Source organism: Drosophila yakuba, chromosome 2L (assembly GCF_016746365.2).
Source record: "Drosophila yakuba strain Tai18E2 chromosome 2L, Prin_Dyak_Tai18E2_2.1, whole genome shotgun sequence".
NCBI lineage: Eukaryota > Metazoa > Arthropoda > Insecta > Diptera > Drosophilidae > Drosophila > Drosophila yakuba.
The window spans coordinates 21,903,422-21,913,008 of record NC_052527.2 but is presented as its reverse complement, the minus strand read 5'-3'; the positions used below and the strand labels follow the sequence as shown (position 1 = coordinate 21,913,008).

General features: G+C 36.8%; 1 long non-coding RNA gene across 1 annotated transcript; it reads right to left on the bottom strand.

Annotated features, from left to right (window-relative positions):
• Positions 1 to 2,559: 2,559 nt before the first annotated feature.
• On the bottom strand, positions 2,560 to 8,003 carry LOC120320731. Its single transcript, XR_005560262.1, has 3 exons — positions 7,577 to 8,003; positions 2,802 to 2,936; positions 2,560 to 2,734 (listed from the first exon to the last, which is right to left on the bottom strand). It is a non-coding gene; the product is annotated as an uncharacterized LOC120320731 (long non-coding RNA).
• Between the last annotated feature and the right edge of the window lie 1,584 nt (positions 8,004 to 9,587).

Below are 9,587 nucleotides of genomic sequence, written 5' to 3'. Positions count from 1 at the left end.
ATGTTGGAGAGGTGAGCCACGAGCTTACGCCGGCATCTTGGTGCCTGAACATCGGATGCCCCTCCCTCGGCCTGAGTCCTTTCCCAGGACACAGGCACGAAGATACCGACGTAACATCTTATAACACTGAGCATTAAGCACGGTAAAATTTAACCGAGCACTTACATATTTAGAAAATATAGATTGAGAACCGGTATTTTTAAATTTTATATTAAGTCTGGACTTAACATTTCTTAGATGTTTAAACCAAGGAGGTTTGTTAGAGAAAGACGGATAGTACATCGGAACACATGAGTTAAAATATGATTTAATAGCAGTATAACAAAAATATTAATGGCATTGGCCATTATCTTACAAAAATAAATATCGGACGAATTAAAGCAAGATATAAAAGGATGTAGCCTCCGAAAGTTTGCGCTACGAAAACAATTAATTCGTTTCTTTGACTTATTTGGCTTATAATCTCTCTTTTTAATTACGGTACCTGTGTTGATTGTCACCTCGAAAGTTGGATGGTATGGATCTTCTGGTTGACTAGGAGGTGCTACCCTAGTCAGAAACATACTTTCAGGACTTATAACAAAACATAGATCTCATAAACGACCAAGAGAATTTCAAATATAATTAACTTTCGACAACGGTATGTCGAGCAACCCGTCAATAAAGTCATGCTGTGCTGTAGGCAGAAGTATATTCGAATGTTTTTCTGTGGACCATTTAATGCCTGGTATATTAAAGTCACCTAGAACAACTAGTTGGTCCCTATCGGACAGTCTATTTGAAACGGATTGGAGAGCAAACAAATGGTTTATATTGGTTTATATATTCAGGAAATTCAAGAGAACGCCCGAATATAAGAACTCGTAATATAAACATAGCTATCAGAAAATTACAGCTTTACGCATAAGAATTCTAAGTTACGGAAATCGTCAAAAAGTACCTCCTCTGACGTGAGGGTAGACCCAACAGCAATTAGCACCAGAGTTCCAGAGTTTAAGTTTCGCTCGTAGATATCCCCGGTGCCTGGTCTTTTGTCACGGATGACCCTGTTGAACATCAGTTTTGTAGGCGCTGCCCCTGTTGTTCCATGTTTTTACATTGTACATGAGGACAACCTTTTGTATTTGTAGATTTTTCTATTGGCGTCTGCTATTGTTAGACGTTTTACAGGGGCTCTGTTCATGTTTTCAACATGTAGTCAACAAAACCCAAAACATATTCATTGTTGGGTAAAGGACCTAGAAATTCTGATGCCACCCATATCCGCGCACCAGTGAGGAACGGATTTCTACACTATTCTTACTCTCAAAGATGTTGGACAGACGGTTCTCCTTCAAGAGGAGTGGGCCAACCGCTGAGAGCTCGTTACGAGACGGGTAGAGGTTTGTTAATGTTTTGGGCTTTTAGGAGTCGTTCTCAATGCAACTGATTGCGTCTATAATCTCTTCATCCCTTTTGAAAGACTCAGGTATATAAGGGACTGTTAAGATCTTGGAATAGCGTTCTGCACGAGGCGTTTGAAATGTAATAAAATGGCCCCAAAGCCAACCGGGCTAGCATTTCCATGTATATGCCGGCTGACACGTTTAGAACGGTTCTTTTTTTCAGAGTTTCAAACACACACACACACGGCCTAAGTCACGTCGCGCGATACTTGCATTTCATCGTCTTTTTTTACTTCTCTTCTTCTTTTTCTGATTGGCAAATCTACCCAAATTTCATCAGTGCCCGGCAGGTGTCAATGGTTGTTGGCAATGCCGGTCGCCACATCTACCTTAAATATATGGTCTGATCTGAGTTACGAGTATTACCGAATGAATTGTTGCCAATTTTTGTTCTGTTGTGCTCTTGTTAGTTTTAACCTCGGTAAACGCTCTTGATGCATATCCCAACTGGAAGTTGTAGTCAATTTTTGTGTTGAGTTAACACTGCTCCACAAGCTTGCTTACTTGCATCCTTTATTCATTGCTTAAATTTGGTTATTGTAATAAATTGAGAACTAGTTAATCTCGATTTGAGATGTTCGAAGGCATGCTGGCATTCAGCTGTCCATTCGAATCTTACAACTTTTTTACAAAATACTTGGCCGAGAATAATCGGCCAAATTTTGGATAAAACGTCCATAGTAATTGCAAAATGCAACAAATCGTCTAGCGCTGTCCGCATCGTGTGGGGCTGGATAGTTTTTGATGACGTTATATTTTTTGTCATCTGGCAAGATTTTTTGATCTGTGCATTTGTGTCTTAAAAACGTGACTTCATGCATTTAAAATGAGGATTTTTTGGATGAAGCTTTAGATTGTCGAATTGTTAGAATTGTTGGATTTCTCAAAGACATCAGTTAAGTTTTTAAGTTTATTGTTTACAAACACTTTACCACTATTATTTCGTAGGATCGTTGAAAATGTGTTATAGAGGCTAAAAGTGATGTTACCAAGTATTTATATTAGGTATATATATTATATTAAGCCAAATAGACTGTACAGTTTGTAGCGTACGAAATAATAGTGGTCAAGTATTTGTAACAATAATAATAATAATAATAGTGTATGTAAATAAATGCTGTCGTTGTTGTACGTTAAATAACAACAAATTTTTTTATCTTTACATATATTGTGTGCTAAACATTGCATATGCGTAACAACACCAGCCGTGCGAATTTCTTAGTTGTCCTTCCGTTTTCAATAACGAAACGCGCTGTCAAGCAAAATAACAAATAAAAAGTCCTGGGCATCTACAAAAAACGAAGAAAGACAAATATAACAATAAGAAAATATAAATTTTGTTATAAGTTATATAACCTTAATTTATTGCCGTCTTTTCTTCGGTAGGCTGTTGCCTGCTGAGATGGTTTTTAATCTTCCTATCGTAAAAAGGAAACACTTCGTTCTTCAGTTTTCTGAATGTTGTCTAGAGAAAGCTATAGTCATCATTCTCTGAAAAGAATAATATTCCATCAAATGGGATTAAGAAATTTAAATCTACTATATGAAAATCGTCTGGAATTATTTGATTGCTTGTCTGTATCTAAACTTATTATTATTGAGAAATTTACGCATAATTAAAATTATACGGAATTTTGGACTAGCTATAGCAGCTGAGGGCCTTAAGGGCCTCGTATACATTTTATTTGGGTTTGGTTATATTATATGTACAAGTGAGGTTCATATTTTACTGTTAATTACTATGTAATAGTTTTTTAAAGCTAATTTATTTATGTGTTGATATTTATGGATATGATTTTTTATTTTTATTTTTGCTTATATTGTATGGTAAAGTTTTTTATTTTTTAAGAATTGTATTGTTTGGTGAATGTTTTCAAATGGGGTGGTTTCTCTAATTGTTTGTTTCAAGAGGTTCGATCTGTTTTGCTGAATGTCAGGGCAGTCGAGTAATATATGTTGTAATGTTATGTTGGTGTTGCAAGTTGTGCAGATTGGTGGTGGAGTTTTATTGAGTATGTGGCTGTGGGTTAGATTGGTGTGTCCTCTTCTTATTCTTGTAAATTTTATTCAGTCTGTTTAGTTTGATGAGTTCCAAGATGTCTGATGTGTTGAAGTTTTTTTGGGTAACCAAAGGGAAATTATGTGCGTTTTTTGCTGTTTCGTCCGCGAGCTCGTTTCCTGGAATCCCGCAGTGTCCCGGGACCCATAGAATTAAGATTTTATTTCTCTTATATTTGCTTAGGATATTTCTGATGGAGGTGGTGTAGTAGTTTTGGCTTTTTATGTTTTCAATTTCTTTTAGGGCTGATAGGGAATCTGTGCAGATTGCAAATTTTCCACGTTATTTGCTGGCGTGGTTGCATGCTGTCAGAATTGCTGCCATTTTAACTGTATATATGGAGGAGTATTGTGGGAGTATATGGTGATAAATAATTTCTGTTTCCGTTGTTACTCTATATGAGACTCCGCTAGCTGACTTGGATCCATCTGTGTAAAGAAAGTGTCTGCCTGCTAGTGGTGCCGTTTCTGCTTTGGATGAGGTGTGTAGTGCGGTGTACATAAATATTTACTTTTTTTAATTGTTCTATTGTGTTGTGTAGGGAAGACGGGACTTTTGGTATTCTTTTGGAATTTTTAATTTTGTAAATTTTTTCAATTGGTGAGAACTTGGAGTTGATTATGATTTTGATGTTTTTTTGTGTTTCATATGTTGTTCTATGTTCTATGGGCATTATGTTAGCTTCATGCAATAGGTTGTTTATTGGGAAAGGCATTGAAGGCGATTCTTATTGCTGAGTGGTAAATCGTTCTTAGTTTGCTCAGGGTTGATTCTGGGGGATTTCCATAAATGTGTACGCCGTAGTCTTTTTTGGACATAATAATTGATTTGACCACATATATTATTGGGTTTGTGTTGCAGCAGAATTTTTTGTTGGCTAGACATTTAATGACGTCTAGTCTTTTAGCTAGTTCTAAAGTAAGATTTTCTATGTGTTTGTTCCATCTGTAGTTTCTGGCTATTGTTATTCCTAGTATTTTGAGGGACGTTACATTTTGTATGGGGGTATCGTTGGTTTGCAGTGTGAAGTTGCAGGTTGTTTTCCTACAAACGTGCAGATGTTTGCATTTGTTGGTAGAGAGGGATGCACCCGAGTAGTTGCACCATTGATTTTTGTCGTTGAGAAGTGCATCTGGGTTGAGGTAAGTTGATTGTAAATTATTGTGAAGTCGTCGGCGTAAGCAGTGAAATCCATTTGTTTGTGCGCAGCTAGTATTTTGTTTAATTAGTTCAATGCTATTGCGAATAATATCACAGATAAGGGGGATCCTTGCGGTATTCCATTGTGTAGTGGTTGGGGGTTTGAGTAGGATTTGTTGGAAAGGACTGTTATTTTTCCATTGGTGAGGAAGTTTGTTATGTAGTTGGAGATCCTTGGGCCTATTTTCCAGGCTATGAGTTCGTCAATGATGCTGTGGATGCCTACTCTGTCAAACGCTTTGGCGAAATCTAGTGAGATGATAAACGAGTGGCTTTTCTTTGATAGGGATGCAGTTATCTGATAATCTAGCATAGCTAGAGAATCAGAAACCGATTTTCCCTTTCTGAATCCCATTTGCCGGTTATCTAGAAGCTTGCTATTTGAAGCTAGCCACCATAGCCGTTTTGCTATTATTTTATCAAGGTCTTTGGATATGCATGGATTGAGTGAAAAGGGTCGGTAGGAGTTAATGTTGGTTTTGTCCGTGTTCGGTTTGGCTATAGGTATGACGCTGCTTACTTTAAGTTGGTGAGGTATGTATGAGCTTAGAATGTTGTTCAAAAGTTTTAGCAGTCTTTTATGTAGGTTTGTGGATAGGTTTTTAAGCATAGGATAGCTTATACGGTCTCGGCCTGGAGTTTTTCCTTTGAGTTGGTTAAGTGCAGCAAGGAGTTCTGTAAGAGATATGTCCTGTTCGATGCTAAGCGCGGGACGTGTGACGTGAGGGATTGGATTTGATTTCCTTTGTATGAATGTTGTGTGGAAGTTGCTGTCAAGCGATGCTTTAAACCAGTGGGTGCAGAGGTTGTTGGCTATTTCATTTTTGTCCATAATGCTTTGTGTTGTGTCATTGGGATCGGTAAGGCAGTGGATGTGGTGCCTAGTTTTCAGGCCGCAAAAATGGTTTATTTTAGTCCATATTTTTCCGATTGGTGAACTTGGCTAATATCGGTTGTAAAGCTTTCCATTGCTGATTTTTTTCTTATTTTTATTTCTCGTTTGAGTTTGGCGTTGGCTTTTTTGTAGGCTAATACGGTTGTCATATTAGTGTTTCTGTTGAGATTTATCCATGCTATTTGCTTTTCATTTCTTAATTGTTGGAGGGTTTGGTCCCACCATGGAACGTTCCGCTGTCTTTTAGACTGGTGTGATTGGGGGATGGATTCATTGGCGGATTGAATTATTATTCTTGTAATAATAGCGAGTTCTTTATTAACATTGGAGCTTGGGGGCTTTTCAGTAGACAGCTCATCCGCAATTTCCTGAATTAGGGGCCAGTTTGCTTTCTTAAGGTTAAATCTTGGTCTTTCGATTGGGTTTTTCATGTTATGTTCTTTGAATAGGTCTATGTGAAATGGGTAATGGTCGCTGCCTGAAAGCGAGCTGTCCGTATACCATTTTGAGTTCAGGTTAATAGGGGGTGATGCAATGGAAAGGTCTATGTATGTGAGTGTATGTGTAAGTGTGTTTCTTGTATGGATATTATCTTTGGGTTGTGTTTTTTTATAATAATTTGCAATTGGTTGTAGTGGTTAATGTAACCGCTCATGTTCCACTGTATTACTTTTAGCATTTTTTTAAATTGGGATTATAATTAATTAGGGAAATAGAGACAATTTACCTGTTTTAATGTATAATTGCATTATATTTTTTTTTTTTTTGTATTTATTTTGTTTTTGTTTGTATTAGATACTGTCGCTGTCGCTGTTAAGAAGTGGGTTTTTGTTCCTATTATTTTTTTGTTGTTTTTGTTCAGTTTTCCTTTAGATTTAAGGGGTTTGGCGAGAGTGTTTTGTTTGTTGGTGTAGATTCTTAGTTTTAGGTCTTCTTGTATGGAGGAGTTCAGTGTTGATGTAGATGCACTGATCGGGGTGGTGTCCATGAGTGTGTCGTTTCTAGATGGGGGTTTAGCGGCAGTATTTTTTTCGTTCTGAAGTGAGTTGGGTAAGACGGTGGTTATGGTTGAGTATAGAGTAGGTTGGTGGGTATGTCGTGATAATGAGGAGGCCAGTTTCTTAAGGTTCGTTGTTTTAAATTTTTTTAATTTTCCGTATTTCTGTCACGTTTTGGGGTTTTAGTTCATTTACAATTGTTCGTCGAAGATGTTACGGAGATCATTGGAGAAGTTGAGGGTCTTGTGCTCACTTACTTCTACGGGGAAGTTGTGAAAGCTAATCATTTTAGAACTTTTTGTGCTTGTAGGGTATCTTTAGTTTTGATTAGGATCGATCCTTCTTTTGTGACCTTGGCTGTTTCCACTTCACCGTTGCATGCGTAGTCAATAACTTTTTTCCTTAAGAATGGGCTTACGTTTTTAAATGTTTCATTGTCTGTTCTTTTTATGATTATGAATTTGGGTCCAGTGTCGGATGATTTAAATAATCTATTTATATCGGGAGGCATTGTCGTTGTTGTTTATTGGGCACTAGCCCTTTTTGCTTTGTCCCTTTTTTGTCGTTTGTTTGTCCAAAAAAAAATAAATTTGTATATGGTTAGTGTTGTTCAACAACAACTGATAAGGTGTATATGTAGGTCCGCTGTTAATTAGTCGCACGTCTTTACTTCTCGAAGCTTGGAGTGGTACTGGTATCTAAATTTAAAATAATTCTTTGGATTGGATTCGTGTCCTATTCCTTGAATATTAATTTTATTGTTTCCCTGAATATAGTGAAAGATATGGGAATTTTCTTTTAGAAGGGATATATCTGCACTTGTGTCTAGTAAAAAAAAATAATTTTTTATTTGTTTCTAAATTGACAAAATTAAGAAATATGTTTTGCCTAAGATTAGTTGTGTGAACCTACTATCTATTTATTGTTGAGCAGCGAAAGACTGTTCGGAGTTTCCCGAGTTATTTTGAGCTACTCTTACCATTCCTTGAGTGCTGTTATTTTGGCCTCGGTTTGAATTCCGATGGCCTCTAGGGTTTCCTCTAGATTGGCCTCTTCCACCATTATTGTAGTGGCTATGGTTATGGGTATTCTTGCGAGACTTACTTCTAAAATTTCCACGACAACGATTTTTACCACGCTGTGGATAATATTTATAGTAGAGAACTGTGTTTGCCGGTCCAGTTGCTTCTGTGCAACTATTTACGAACTTTGATATGGCATAATTCATTGTACGGAAGGTACCAGCTTGCATGATAAGATTAACCTTATCTATTGCGCACTTTTTAGTCATTGCTTTAACTGCATGCTGAGTTGAATAACTTCTCGCTAACTCCATGGGTATGCCGTCTGTTATGTATGCACCCTCTAAAGCTTTTGTCAACTGCTCAACCCGTGCTGTGTATTGGTTGCCGTTTTGCTTTGTTGCTGTAAGTTTATCAGCTTGGCTGACAATACTAAAACAGTTTCGCCGTTGACATTGTTTTTCAATCGGGAAATAACTTCAATAATAGTATTTTCATTTTCGATTAAATTTCTGGCTACACCTTTTTGCTTTGTTTTTATCAGTTTATCAGCTTGGCTGACAATACTAAAACAGTTTCGCCGTTGACATTGTTTTTCAATCGGGAAATAACTTCAATAATAGTATTTTCATTTTCGATTAAATTTCTGGCTACACCTTTTTGCTTTGTTTTTATTATCGAAACAGCTAATTGTTCGTGTTCGCCTTTTATTGACTGAATTATTTCCAATGCATCAATGAAACTTCTCAAATTATCATTTTTACCAAGTAAAAACTGGTAAAAGCTTGATTTTGATCTCTGAAGCTCTGAATCTTGATCTATGTAATCCGCTACTTCTAAATTAGCTGAGATTGTAAGAACGTTTGGATCCTTTTCTTCGATTTCGGTATCTAAATTGTTTTTCGATTCGATATCTTGCTGGTCTATCGGTTCAGGTTTTTCAACTGTTTTGATTGGTAAAGAGGTGTTCATTATTGTTGGGATATCAATATTAAAATTGTATTTTCCCTTTATTAAAATTAAGTTTAATCGAAATCTGTATACTTCAGTTGACCACGCGGCGTTGTTGTGTAAAATATCTTGATATCTGATATTCCTTTATTTATTTTGTATTTTAAGCCTCCACGCCTACTCCCTCATTTGGCGTCCATCCATCAACTTGCTAGTAATTAACTGTAGTTTGAAAGGAACTGCGTAGTTATACCCGTTACTCGTAGAGTAAAAGGGTATACTAGATTCATTGAAAAAAATGTAACAGGCAGAAGGAAGCGCTTCCGACCATGTAAAGTATATATATTCTTGATTCTTGGTCAATAGCCGAGTCGATCATGCCGTACCCGTCTGTCTGTCTGTCTTTCGTATAAACGTCGAGATCTCAGGATCTATAAAAGCTAAAAAGTCCAATCTAACGCCCACAAGCCGCCCAAAACTGTCACGCCCACACTTTTCAACAATGGTCTGATATTTTTCCTTTTTTTTTATTAATCTGTTAAAAATCTATTGATTTGCCACGCCCACTCTACGCCCAAAAACCGCCCAAAGCTCTCACGCCCACACTTTTGAAAAATGTTTTTGTTTTTTTTTTTTCACATTTTTGTTAGTCTTGTAAATAAATCTCTCTGATGATTTGCAAAAAACTTTTTGCCACCACCACTCAACCTTCTAGCTTTTGTAGTTCCTGAGATCTCGACGTTCAGACGGACAGACGGACAGGCGGACGGACATGGCCAATCGGCTATTGATCTGATCAAGAATATATATATTTTATATGTTCGGAAACGCTTCCTTCTGCCTTTTCCATATTTGTCAACGAATCTAGTATACCCTTTTACTCTACGAGTAACAAGTATAATTAAGTGAAAACACAAAAACAAAAACAAATTACAAACTACTGCAGTGTCCGAGAAATTTAGGCTTCTCAAAAGATTCAAAACTACTGGATCTCAATCTGTATTTTCTAAAGAGTTA